Source organism: Rutidosis leptorrhynchoides, chromosome 4, assembly GCF_046630445.1.
Source record: "Rutidosis leptorrhynchoides isolate AG116_Rl617_1_P2 chromosome 4, CSIRO_AGI_Rlap_v1, whole genome shotgun sequence".
Taxonomy (NCBI): domain Eukaryota; kingdom Viridiplantae; phylum Streptophyta; class Magnoliopsida; order Asterales; family Asteraceae; genus Rutidosis; species Rutidosis leptorrhynchoides.
The window spans coordinates 134198439-134212253 of NC_092336.1; positions in this window are offsets into that span (position 1 = coordinate 134198439).

Sequence of the window (13815 nt, forward strand, 5' to 3'; positions counted from 1 at the left end):
TTCCTTCAAATACAGTCGTACTAACTTCTCCATCTTGTCATCTTCTCTTATTGGTAGGAAGTGTGTTGATTTGGTGAGACGATCAACTATTACCCAAATAGTATCAAAACCACTTGCAGTCCTTGGCAATTTAGTGATGAAATCCATAGTAATGTTTTCCCATTTCTATTCCGAGATTTCGGGTTATTGAAGTAGACCTGATGGTTTCTGATGCTCAGCTTTGACCTTAGAACATGTCAAACATTCTCTTACGTATTTAGCAACATCGGCTTTCATACCCGGCCACCAAAAATGTTTCTTGAGATCCTTGTACATCTTTCCCGTTCCAGGATGTATTGAATATCTGGTTTTATGAGCTTCTCTAAGTACCGTTTCTCTCAAATCTCCAAATTTTGGTACCCAAATCCTTTCAGCCCTATACCGGGTTTTGTCTTCCCGAATATTAAGATGCTTCTTCGATCCTTTGGGTATTTCATCCTTTAAATTTCCCTCTTTTAAAACTCCTTGTTGCGCCTCCTTTATTTGAGTAGTAAGGTTATTGTGAATCATTATATTCTAGATTTTACTCGAATGGATTCTCTGTCCTTTCTACTCAAAGCGTCGGCAACCACATTCGCCTTCCCCGGGTGGTAACGAATCTCAAAGTCGTAATCATTCAACAATTCAATCCACCTGCGCTGCCTCATGTTCAGTTGTTTCTGATTAAATATATGTTGAAGACTTTTGTGGTCGGTATATATAATACTTTTGACCCCATATAAGTAGTGCCTCCAAGTCTTTAATGCAAAAACAACCGCGCCTAATTCCAAATCATGCGTCGTATAATTCTGCTCGTGAATCTTTAATTGTCTTGACGCATAAGCAATTACCTTCGTTCGTTGCATTAATACACAACCGAGACCTTGCTTTGAAGCGTCACAATATATCACAAAATCATCATTCCCTTCAGGTAATGACAATATAGGTGCCGTAGTTAACTTTTTCTTTAACAATTAAAACGCTTTCTCTTGTTCATCCTTCCATTCAAATTTCCTCCCTTTATGCGTTAATGCAGTCAAGGGTTTTGCTATTCTGGAAAAATCTTGGATGAACCTTCTGTAGTAACCAGCTAGTCCTAAAAATTGGCGTATATGCTTTGGAGTTTTCGGGGTTTCCCATTTTTCAACAGTTTCAATCTTTGCTGGATCCACCTGAATACCTTCTTTGTTCACTATGTGACCGAGGAATTGAGCTTCTTCCAACCAAAATGCACACTTTGAAAACTTACCGTACAATTTTTCTTTTCTCAGCAACTCTAGCACTTTTCTTAAATGTTCTTCATGCTCTTGATCATTCTTCGAGTAAATAAGTATGTCATCAATGAAAACAATGACAAACTTGTCAAGATATGGCCCACACACTCGGTTCATGAGGTCCATGAACACAGCTGGTGCGTTCGTCAATCCAAACGGCATCACCATAAACTCGTAATAACCGTAACGCATCCTAAAAGCAGTCTTTGGAATATCATCCTCCTTCACCCGCATTTGATGATAACCAGAACGTAAATCAATCTTCGAATAAACTGACGAGCCTTGTAGTTGATCAAATAAGTTGTCGATTCTCGGTAGTGGGTAGCGGTTCTTGATGGTAAGTTTGTTCAACTCTCGGTAGTCGATACACAACCTAAATGTACCATCCTTCTTCTTGACAAACAAAACAAGAGCTCCCCACGGTGATGTGCTTGGTCAAATGAAACCACGCTCTAAAAGTTCTTGTAATTGGCTCTGAAGTTCCTTCATTTCACTAGGTGCAAGTCTGTATGGAGCACGAGCTATTGGTGCAGCTCCTGGTACAAGGTCTATTTGAAATTCAACGGATCGATGTAGAGGTAGTCCCGGTAATTCTTTCGGAAATACATCGGGAAATTCTTTTGCTACTGGAACATCATTGATGTTCTTTTCTTCGGAATTGACTTTCTTGACGTGTGCTAGCACAGTATAGCAACCTTTTCTTATTAGTTTTTGTGCCTTCAGGTTACTAATAAGATTTAACTTCGCGTTGCTCTTTTCTCTGTACACCATTAAGGGTTTTCCTTTTTCTCGTATAATGCGAATTGCATTTTTGTAACAAATGATCTCTACTTTTACTTCTTTCAACCAGTCCATACCGATTATCACATAAAAACTCCCTAACTCTACTGGTATTAAATCAATTTTAAACGTTTCATCCCCCAGTTTAATTTCTCTCTCCCGACATATATTATCTGCTGAAATTAATTTACCGTTTGCTAATTCGAGTAAAAATTTACTATCCAAAGGCGTCAATGGGCAACTTAATTTAGCACAAAATTCTCTACTCATATAGCTTCTATCCGCACCCGAATCAAATAAAACATAAGCAGATTTATCGTCAATAAGAAACGTACCCATAACAAGCTCCGGGTCTTCTTGTGCTTCTGCCGCATTAATATTGAAAACTCTTCCATGGCCCTGCCCATTAGTATTCCCCTGATTCGGGCAATTTCTAATAATGTGGCCCGGTTTTCCACATTTATAACAAACAGCGTTGGTATTACTTGCTCCGACACTATTCGTTTCGGCATTACTTGTTCCGACATTATTTGTTTCTTTAGTTCTGTTAAACTTTGGTCCGTAGACTTCACACTTTGTTGCGCTATGATCATTTCTTTTACACCTGTTGCAAAATGTCATGCAAAACCCTGATGATTTTCTTCACACCTATGACATGGCTGTTTTTGGTTTTTGTTGCCGTTGTTGTTATCGAGGTTGTTGGTGGGATTGTTATTGTTGTTGAAACGGCTGTTGTAGTTGTTGTTGTTGTTGGGATGTTTGTTGTAGTTATTGTTAGGATTGCGGTTATTGTTGCGATTGTTGTTGCGGTTGTTGGGATAGTTGTTGCGATTGTGGTTGTAATTGTTGTTGTTGTACTGGTGACCCTTGTCACCGTTTTCCTCCCACTTCCTCTTGAGTTGTTTTGTGTTGGCTTCTTCGGCCGCCTGCTCTTTAATTCTTCCCTCAATCTGATTTATGAGTTTATGAGCAATTCGACTTGCCTTCTGTATAGAAGCGGTCTCGTGTGAACTCACATCTTCTTGAATCCTTACTGGTAACCCTTTTACAAACGCGTCGATCTTCTCTTCTTCATCTTCGAATGCTCCCGGACACAATAGGCACAACTCTGTGAATCGTCGTTCATATGAGGTAACGTCGAACCCTTGTGTTCGTAACTCTCTAAGTTCTGCCTTGAGTTTATTGACTTCGTTTCTAGGACGATACTGCTCGTTCATCAATTGCTTGAATGCCGACCACGGTAGTGCGTAAGCAGCATTTTGTCCTACCTGTTCAAGATAGGTGTTCCACCACGTTAACGCAGTACATGTGAAGGTATGCGTAGCATACTTAACTTTTTCCTCTTCAGTACACTTACTTATGACAAACACCGATTCGACTTTCTTGGTCCACCATTTCAATCCAATTGGTCCTTCGGTTCCATCAAATTCCAAAGGTTTGCAGGCAGTGAATTCTTTGTAGGAGCATCCTACACGATTTCTTGCGCCGTTAGCTGCATTGCTAGATTCAGAGTTATTGTTGGTATGTAGCGCAGCCTGTACTGCGGCTATGTTTGCAGCAAGAAAGGTACGAAATTCCTCTTCGCTCATATTCATGGTGTGTCGAGTAGTCGGTGCCATTTCCTTCCAAATAGCCAACTGAATCGAGTTAATCATACAGAATATTAAGAGTAGTCAATAGTATTTCGTAGCATAATATGAACTCATTTATAAAAGCTTTTTCTTCATATTAACGTTTTATAAGTTTAAATTCGGATACTACCTACCCGTTAAGTTCATACTTAGTTGCTAATATACAATTCAACTACTACAATTCCATATGAAAAACTGATTATAATAATATATCACATACAAATATTCTTCAAACTTACAACTTCGCTATATTACATATAACATGAAATATAGTACACTATGATACATGACACTTTTGAAGATAAATCTAGTTAATACGCAAGTTGTTCAGCAAAGGAAATAAAGACACGTAATTCATAAGTCCAGAAACAAGTCATGCATTCTGGTTTTACTAAGACGACTTCCCATCCTTGGTCTTATGGAAAATAACCATTATGACCATTGGCTAGGCAGCATGTTGTAATGTCGTCAAAAGGACGAGGGTTTTGTAATGTCCAACAGCCCCGTAATAATCTAAAAACCTTGTTTCTCACCCCAACTACTGAATCCGTCACTTGTGGGAAGGTTTTATTTAAAAGTTGCAATCCGATGTTCTTTTTCTCACTTTGGTAAGAAGCGAACATCACTAACCCGTAAGCATAACATGCTTCTTTATGTTGCATGTTAGAAGCTCTTTCTAATTCACGAAATCCTATGTTGGGATATGTTGAGTCAAAATAGGTTCTTAACCCGTAGCGTAAAATTGCATTTGGGTTCCCCGCATTTAATGCTTTAAAGAAAACACGGCGTAACTTACAGTCTCCCCAATGTGATATACCCCACCTATCAAAGGAAAGCCTTTTATAAACTAAGGCATTTCTGGAAAGTCTTTCAAATGTTTGACAAGTTAATTTCGCCATAACTAAATATGCTGATGAATTCTGACCGACTCTAGACAAGATTTCCTCAATCATATCCTCTGGTAGGTCTTCTAAAATATTCGGTTGTCTACCCTTAACGTCCATTTTGTTTTTATACTGTAAAATAGACAAGGATTAGATTCATAAAAGATAATTAACAAACAATACAAGCAATTTTTACACAGAACATAAAAGTACAAGCACACTACAATACATATAATACACAACATGATTACAACCCTCTAATCTGAATCACTGGTTTCTTCTTCTTCGGACTTGGTTCGTTTTCCTAATTTTCTAAGAATATATGGTGTTCCTCTAATACGAGCCGTCGTTTTCCATAATGGTTTAGAAAAACCTGGTGATTTAGAGGTTCCCGGGTCATTGTTACATTTTAGGAAATACGGATGTTGTCGATACATATAAAGTTCATCGGGGTTGGAATCGGGTTTCTCTATTTTTATACCTTTTCCCTTATTATTATCTTTCACTTTATTAAATTGGGTCGAGGCAATTTCTATAACATCATCGGAATCCTCATCGGGATCCGATTCATCGAAAAATTGGTAATCTTCCCAATATTTTGCTTCCTCGGCGGAAACAACATTGACCATTTTTAACGTTGGTCCGTTGGTTGAGGATTTTCTTTTATTTAATCAATTTATTGTAGGTATCAATATTTCTTCATTCGGAACCTCTTCTTCTTCTTCTTCCGGTTCCTCTTCTTCCGGTTCCTCCTCTTCCAGTTCCTCCTCTTCTGATTCCTCTTCGGGAATTTGTGAATCTTCCCAAAGTATATTCGACTCTTCATTATTATCAGGTGAGTCGATGGGATTTATACTAGTGTTAGACATCTATCACACAATATCAAACACGTTAAGAGATTAATATATCACATAATATTTACATGTTAATAATATATAGTTTCCAACAAAAGTGTTAAGCAATCGTTTTTAAAGAAAACACAGTCGAAGTCCAGACTCACTAATGTATCCTAACAAACTCGATAAGACACACTAATGCAAATTTCTAGTTCTCTAAGACCAACGCTCGGATACCAACTGAAATGTCCCGTTCATATTGATTATAAACGTTCCATATTAATTGATTTCGTCGCTAGGTTTTGACCTCTATATGAGACGTTTTTCAAAGACTGCATTCATTTTTAAAACAACCATAACCTTTATTTTATCGATAAAAGTTTAAAAAGCATTACGTAGATTATCAAATAATGATAATCTAAAATATACCGTTTACACACGACCATTACATAATGGTTTACAATAAGAATATATTACATCAAAAATAAGTTTCTTGAATGCAGTTTTTACACAATATCATACAAGCATAGACTCCAAATCTTGTCCTTATTTTAGTATGCAACAGCGGAAGATCTTAATAATCACCTGAGAATAAACATGCTTAAAACGTCAGCAAAAATGTTGGTGAGTTATAGGTTTAACCTATATATTATCAAATCATAATAATAGACCACAAGATTTCATATTTCAATATACATCCCATACATAGAGATAAAAATCATTCATATGGTGAACACCTGGTAACCGAAATTAACAAGATGCATATAAGAATATCCCCTATCATTCCGGGAAATCCTTCGGACATGATAAAAACGAATTCGAAGTACTAAAGCATCCGTTACTTTGGATAGGGTTCGTTAGGCCCAATAGATCTATCTTTAGGATTCACGTCAATTAGTAGATCGGTTTACTATTTCTTAGGTTACCAAGCAAAAGGGGCATATTCGGCTTCGATCATTCACCCATATAATGTAGCTTCATTTACTTGTGTCTATTTCGTAAAACATTTATAAAACTGCATGTATTCTCATCCCAAAATATTAGATTTTAAAAGTGGGACTATAACTCACTTTCACAGATTTTTACTTCGTCGGGAAGTAAGACTTGGCCACTGGTCGATTCGCGAACCTATAACAAATATGTACATATATATCAAAGTATGTTCAAAATATATTTACAACATTTTTAATACGTTTTAATGTTTTAAGTTTATTAAGTCAGCTGTCCTCGTTAGTAACCTACAACTGGTTGTCCATAGTTAGATGTACAGAAATAAATTGATATATATTATCTTGACCCCATCCACGAACCAGTGTATACACGTCTCAGGCTAGATCACAACTCAAAGTATATATATTTTTGGAATCAACCTCAACCCTGTATAGCTAACTCCAACATTACTGCATATAGAGTGTCTATGGTTGTTCCAACTAATATATATAGATGGTTCGATATGATATGTCAAAACATTTGCATACGTGTATATGGTATCCCAAGATTACATAATATATTAGAATACATGTATAATACAATATAAGTTAGCTAGGATGTGATTAATATAGATCTGTTAACAATTTTCACGTAGCTACAACAAGTAAAAATATCTAATCTTGTTTTACCCATAACTTCTTCGTTTTAAATCCGTTTTGAGTGAATCCAATTGCTATGGTTTCATATTAAACTTAAGTTTATGAATCTATACAGAAAAAGTATAAGTTTATAGTCAGAAATACAGGTTACAAGTCATTTTTGTAAAGGTAGTCATTTCAGTCGAAAGAACGACGTCTAGATGACCATTTTGGAAAACATACTTCCACTTTGAGTTTAATCATGATTTTTGGATATAGTTTCATGTTCATAAGAAAAATCATTTTCCCAGAAGAACAACTTTTAAATCAAAGTTTATCATAGTTTTTAATTAACTAACCCAAAACAGCCCGCGGTGTTACTACGACGGCGTATATCCAGTTTTACGGTGTTTTTCGTGTTTTCCAGGTTTAAATCATTAAGTTAGCATATCATATAGATATAGAACATGTATTTAGTTGATTTTAAAAGTCAAGTTAGAAGGATTAACTTTTGTTTGCGAACAAGTTTAGAATTAACTAAACTATGTTCTAGTACTTTCAAGTTTAAACCTTCGAATAAGGTAGTTTTATATATATGAATCGAATGATGTTATGAACATCATTAATACCTCTGGTTTTGTGGATAAACCTACTGGAAATGAGAAAAATAGATCTAGCTTCAATGGATCCTTGGATGGCTTGAAAGTTCTTGAAGCAGAATCATGACACGAAAACAAGTTCAAGTAAGATTTCCACTCGAAATAAGATTGTTATAGTTATAGAAATTGAATCAAAGTTTGAATATGAGTATTACCTTGTATTAGAAAGATATCTTACTGTAAAGAAGAAAGATTTCTTGAGGTTGGATGATCACTTTACAAGATTGGAAGTAAGCTAGCAAACTTAGAAGTATTCTTGATTTTATGAAACTAGAACTTATAGAATTTATGAAGAACACTTAGAACTTGAAGATAGAACTTGATAGAGATCAATTTGATGAAGAAAATTGAAGAATGAAAGTGTTTGTAGGTTTTTTTGGTCGTTGGTATATGGATTAGATATAAAGGATGTGTAATTTTGTTTACATGTAAATAAGTCATGAATGATTACTAATATTTTTGTAATTTTATGAGATATTTCATGCTAGTTGCCAAATGATGGTTCCCACATGTGTTAGGTAACTCACATGGGCTGCTAAGAGCTGATAATTGGAGTGTATATACCAATAGTACATACATCTAAAAGCTGTATATTGTACGAGTACGAATACGGGTGCATACGAGTAGAATTGTTGATGAAACTGAACGAGGATGTAATTGTAAGCATTTTTGTTAAGTAGAAGTATTTTGATAAGTGTATTGAAGTCTTTCAAAAGTGTATGAATACATATTAAAACACTACATGTATATACATTTTAACTGAGTCGTTAAGTCATCGTTAGTTGTTAGATGTAAATGTTGATTTGAAACCTTTAAGTTAACGATCTTGTTAAATGTTGTTAACCCAATGTTTATTATATCTAATGAGATGTTAAATTATTATATTATCATGATATTATGATATATTAATATATCTTAATATGATATATACATTTAAATGTCTTTACAACGATAATCGTTAAATATATGTCTCGCTTCGAAATCCTTAAGTTAGTAGTCTTGTTTTTACATATGTAGTTCATTGTTAATATACATAATAACATGTTTACTTATCATTTATCATGATTAAACATAGTGTATCAATATCTTAATATGATTCATATGTATTTAGTAAGACGTTGTTATAACGATAATCGTTATATATATCGTTTAGTTTCTTAATTCAATAAACTCAATTTTATGTATATAACACATTGTTAAAATACCTAATGAGATACTTACTTATCATGATATCATGTTAACTATATATATAATCATATATATGTTATCATATAGTTTTTATAAGTTTTAACGTTCGTGAATCACCGGTCAACTTGGGTGATCAATTGTCTATATGATACCTATTTCAATTAATCAAGTCTTAACAAGTTTGATTGCTTAACATGTTGGAAACACTTAATCATGCAAATATCAATTTCATTTAATATATATAAACATGGAAAAGTTCGGGTCACTACAGTTTGCGTTTCAAATAAACGTGTGTGTTTCATGTGTTTCGCGTAACTTGTGTGATGTGTGTACTCTATATTGTGTAAGTGTGTTTGATAGTTTTCTACTTTGTAAGAATGAATTGCTTGAGGACAAGCAAGGTTTAAGTGTGGGGTGTTTTGATATTTCTCAAATACATCATATATATATCTCGCAATATCGTGTAAAATACTCTCGAATCAAGGATAGTTAAGGCGGTTTCTACAAGTAATACACAAAGGTATGTAAAGTGTATTGGAAAGTGGTTTATAAAGAGTTTTGGTGAATTATGACCGTTCTATAAGTTGTGATTTCATCATAGTTGATTCCGATACAAGTTATGGTCAAATTAGCGCTCTAAAACGATAAAACGGGGCTGCAGATATGTTAGACACCGTCCAAAATGATTGGGATGCCGTCCAAATGCAGGGAGATTTGGAAAAAACAAGACAGTACAATTCAGCACAACTGGACACCGTCCAGAAATCTGGACGCCGTTCAGCCCTTCACAACTGTACGCCTTCCAGAAATCTGGATGCCGTCCAGGCCTTTACAACTGGACGCCGTCCAGAAATCTGGACGCCGTCCAGAAGTAGGTTTTAGCCTACTTTTGCTTTTTGACCAACTTTTACTACTTTAAAAAGGGAGATAAGATCAGTTACGAACAGATACGAACCAGAGGAGTTCTGAGATGATTTTAGGAGCAAAATTGGAGAATTCCAAGCTCTTTGAAGAGGCTTAACATCCAAGAATCAAGATTTAACACTTTCTCCATTCAAGATTCATTCTCTATTAGGTTGATTTCTTGTTCTTACAATGAATTCTACTTATCAATTGATTGCTATTTTGTTTATTAATATGATTGTTAGCTAAACTCTATAATGTTTGTCTAGATTAATAACTGAGGTATTAGATGTAATCTTATGGATTGAATGTATTATGTGTGATAGATTAGAGCTTGAATTAAAGAACCATGCTTATTGATATCAAATCATTTATATCTAGTTAATTGATATGTTGTTGATAAAGAGAACTCTTGTTGATGTATCATATTGATTTACAATCAAATTGTCTTAGATTGATTGTTTACTAAACCGGACCAAGGGGGTAAATTAGATCAAAACGATTAGACGATATAGGGGTGAATTGTGTAGAACGAACGCAAAAGACAATTGGTATTCAAGTCTTTGATCTAGCTAATCAACTAGTCACAAACGAAAAGGTCTAGGTGATAAGGAACCCTCCACTTAGTAATTCTAGTTTGAGTACTTGCTAAAGAGAACTCTTGGCAAGTCGATTTGGGTGATTAGCATATATATCATAGTTATTTGGTTACAAACACGAGAACTATAGAGAAAAGGGAACCCTTGATCTTGTAATCGAGTTTACGTGTTTACTAAAGAGAACTCTTGGTAAATCTATTAGGTAACTTGCACACATATTCATTCAATCGGGTCTTAACAATATAACTTACATCCAATACCGAGGGTAAAATATCTAGATGAGCATTTTGTATCTTTGATCTTAATCAAACTATCTTATTTGCTTTCTTTGCACTTGTTTTCATTATATAAACTTAAAAGACCAAAAATATTGTTTTTACTTTTAATCTTCTCTGATTTGGCTAAATCGTTAAATAGCCACAAAAACATAATATCTTGTACCTTTAAGTTTCATTTACTTAGTAATCATAATATAGTTTCTAATTCTAGTTTGACTAATACAACTGTCCTTGGAACGATACACGGAACTAAACCATTTTTTATACTACTACACGATCGGGTACACTGCCCGTTAGTGTGTAACAATCTTTAATCGGTATTTTTCCATACTATTTCATATAACAATTCATATACCACGTTTTGCACATCATTAGTCATTCGAACTTTTCTAAAAATAAGCACAAGAGGGGCTCCGAGAGTGTTGGTAGTGTGAAAAAGGGTGCTTCCGGAGATTTTACTTATGCTTGCTACAATTGTGGGCAAAAAGGGCACATGGCTCGTGAGTGCCCTAAACCATCATCCACAACTAAGCTCACTTGTTTTAATTGTGTTAAGGAAGGGCACCGAAGGACGGAGTGTCCCGATTTTCGGGGTGATCATGTTAAGAGGTTAGAAAAAGCAGCAGGCACGGCTAAAGGACGAAATTACTTGATGACGAATGATGAAGCCAAGCAATCTAACGAAGTTGTCTCAGGTACTTTCATGGTTAACTCTAATCCGGCAAGGATTCTATTTGATAGTGGTGCAAATTTATCGTTTGTGTCTCCAAAATTTGTGCCTAAACTTAACAAATCACTAGCTAAGGTAAGTCGTCTGGTAGAAGTTGAAATAGCGGATGGTAAGACGGTGATAGGGGTTGATGTGTGTAAAGATTGTAATGTTGTGTTTGGTACCGAAACGTTTAAAATTGATCTCATCCCGATGACTTTGGGTGAGTTTGATATTGTTGTTGGTATGGATTGGCTCGATCGTTATAGAGCCAATATTGCATGCCATGAAAAGTTCATTCGTGTCAAGACCCCAAGTGAGGGAGAGTTAATTATTCACGGCGATAAGCGAAGAAGACTTGTGCCGATATGCACTTATGCACGGGCACGTCGTTTCCTTGTTAGTGGTGGCATGGCTTTTCTTGCCCATGTAGTTGATACTCGTGATGAGCCACCATCCATTCGTGAAATTCCGGTGGTTAATGAATTTGAAGACGTTTTTCTGGATGAATTACCGGGTGTTCCGGCGGAAAGACAAGTTGAATTTCGCATTGAGTTAGTTTCGGGGGCTACTCCCATTGCTAAAACTCCTTATCGTTTAGCGCCGACGAAAATGCAAGAGTTATTAAATCAAACCCAAGAGTTGCTTGAAAAGGGTTTTATTCGACCGAGTTCCTCGCCATGGGGTGCTCCGGTTTTATTTGTGAAGAAGAAGGATGGTAGTATGCGGATGTGCATCGATTATAGGGAGTTGAACAAAGTGACGATCAAGAATCGTTATCCATTGCCTAGGATTGACGATTTGTTTGACCAACTCCAAGGTGCAACGTATTTTTCTAAGATTGACTTACGGTCCGGCTATCATCAAGTGCGGGTCCGTGAGGAAGACATAGAGAAAACGGCTTTCCGAACTCGTTACGAGCATTTTGAGTTTGTAGTTATGCCTTTTGGTCTTACGAATGCACCGGCGGCATTCATGGACCTTATGAACCGAGTGTGCCAACCTATGTTGGACAAGTCGGTAATTGTGCTCATTGACGACATACTTGTTTATTCTAAGAGTATGAAGGAACATGAACACCACTTGCGTGAGGTGTTGAAGACGTTGCGGAAGGAGAAGTTGTATGGTAAATTCTCCAAATGTGAATTTTGGCTAAGGAAAGTTCAATTCCTTGGCCACATTGTGAACAAAGATGGTATTCAAGTAGATCTGGGGAAGATAGAGACGGTGAAGAGTTGGGGACGACTGACTACGCCTACGGAAATCTGAAGTTTTCTCGAATTGGCCGGTTATTATCGTCGGTTTATCCAAGAATTTTCTAAGATTGCTTCTCCATTGACGAAGTTGACAAGGAAGAACGTGAGGTTCAATTGGGAAAACGAGCAAGAAATTGCTTTCCAATTGTTGAAAGAGAAATTGTGTCAAGCTCCGGTGTTGGTATTACCAGAAGGAATCGAAGATATGACGGTTTATTGTGATGCCTCATTAAACAGAATCGGGTGTGTTCTAATGCAAAGAGGTAAAGTCATCGCTTACGCCTCTCGACAATTAAAGGAACACGAAAAGAGATACCCGACTCTTGATCTTGAATTGGCGGCGGTGGTTCATGCATTGAAAATGAAAGGACCCGTCCTAATCCACCTGGACGAAGTCATCAACATTTGGTCCCATTGCGATGATCGGCTCCAAGTAATGTCCTTATATTGAGTAAATGCACAGCGGAAGACTTAATTCGTACCTGAGAATAAACATGCTTTAAAGTGTCAACCAAAAGGTTGGTGAGTTCATAGGTTTATCATACTAATCATTTCAATATGTTAATAGACCACAAGATTTCATAATCATAAACATAATACACTCGCAAGTGTATGTAAAGCATTCTAAGTGGTTGAGCACTTAGTAACCATACTTAACATTTAATCAACGTCGCATATTCCCTTTATTATGAAATCTCACTACACCGTACCAAGTGTAGTCACCAAAACGAAGTACTGTGCAACCGTTGAATACTGGTCGTCCAGTCCGGTTGGGGTTGTCAGGCCCAATAGATCTATCAACAGGATTCGCGTTTACAATACCCATGTAAATAGTAGTTACCAAGCTACAAGGAAATATGCCAGTGGTACAACTCAACGTAGAATATATTTTTAAGTACTTGTGTCTATTTTGTAAACATTTATAAAAGCAGCGCATGTATTCTCAGCCCAAAAATATATACTGCAAAAGCAATTAAAAAGGGAGCAAATGAAACTCACTTTTGCCTTGAAGGTATTTAATTCGACTTGGTCTCCGATAGATATCACGAACCTAACCATATATATAATATATCAACATATTTTCTTTTTAAGTAATCGTTACATATATATATATACTTTTAATATTTTTTTAGTCCGTAGTTAGCAGTCTGATGTTAGTGGTCCACAATTAGTTGCTTAAATAAAATAAATAAAGACCCCATCGTATTCGTATTGATCAGAATTAATCTCGA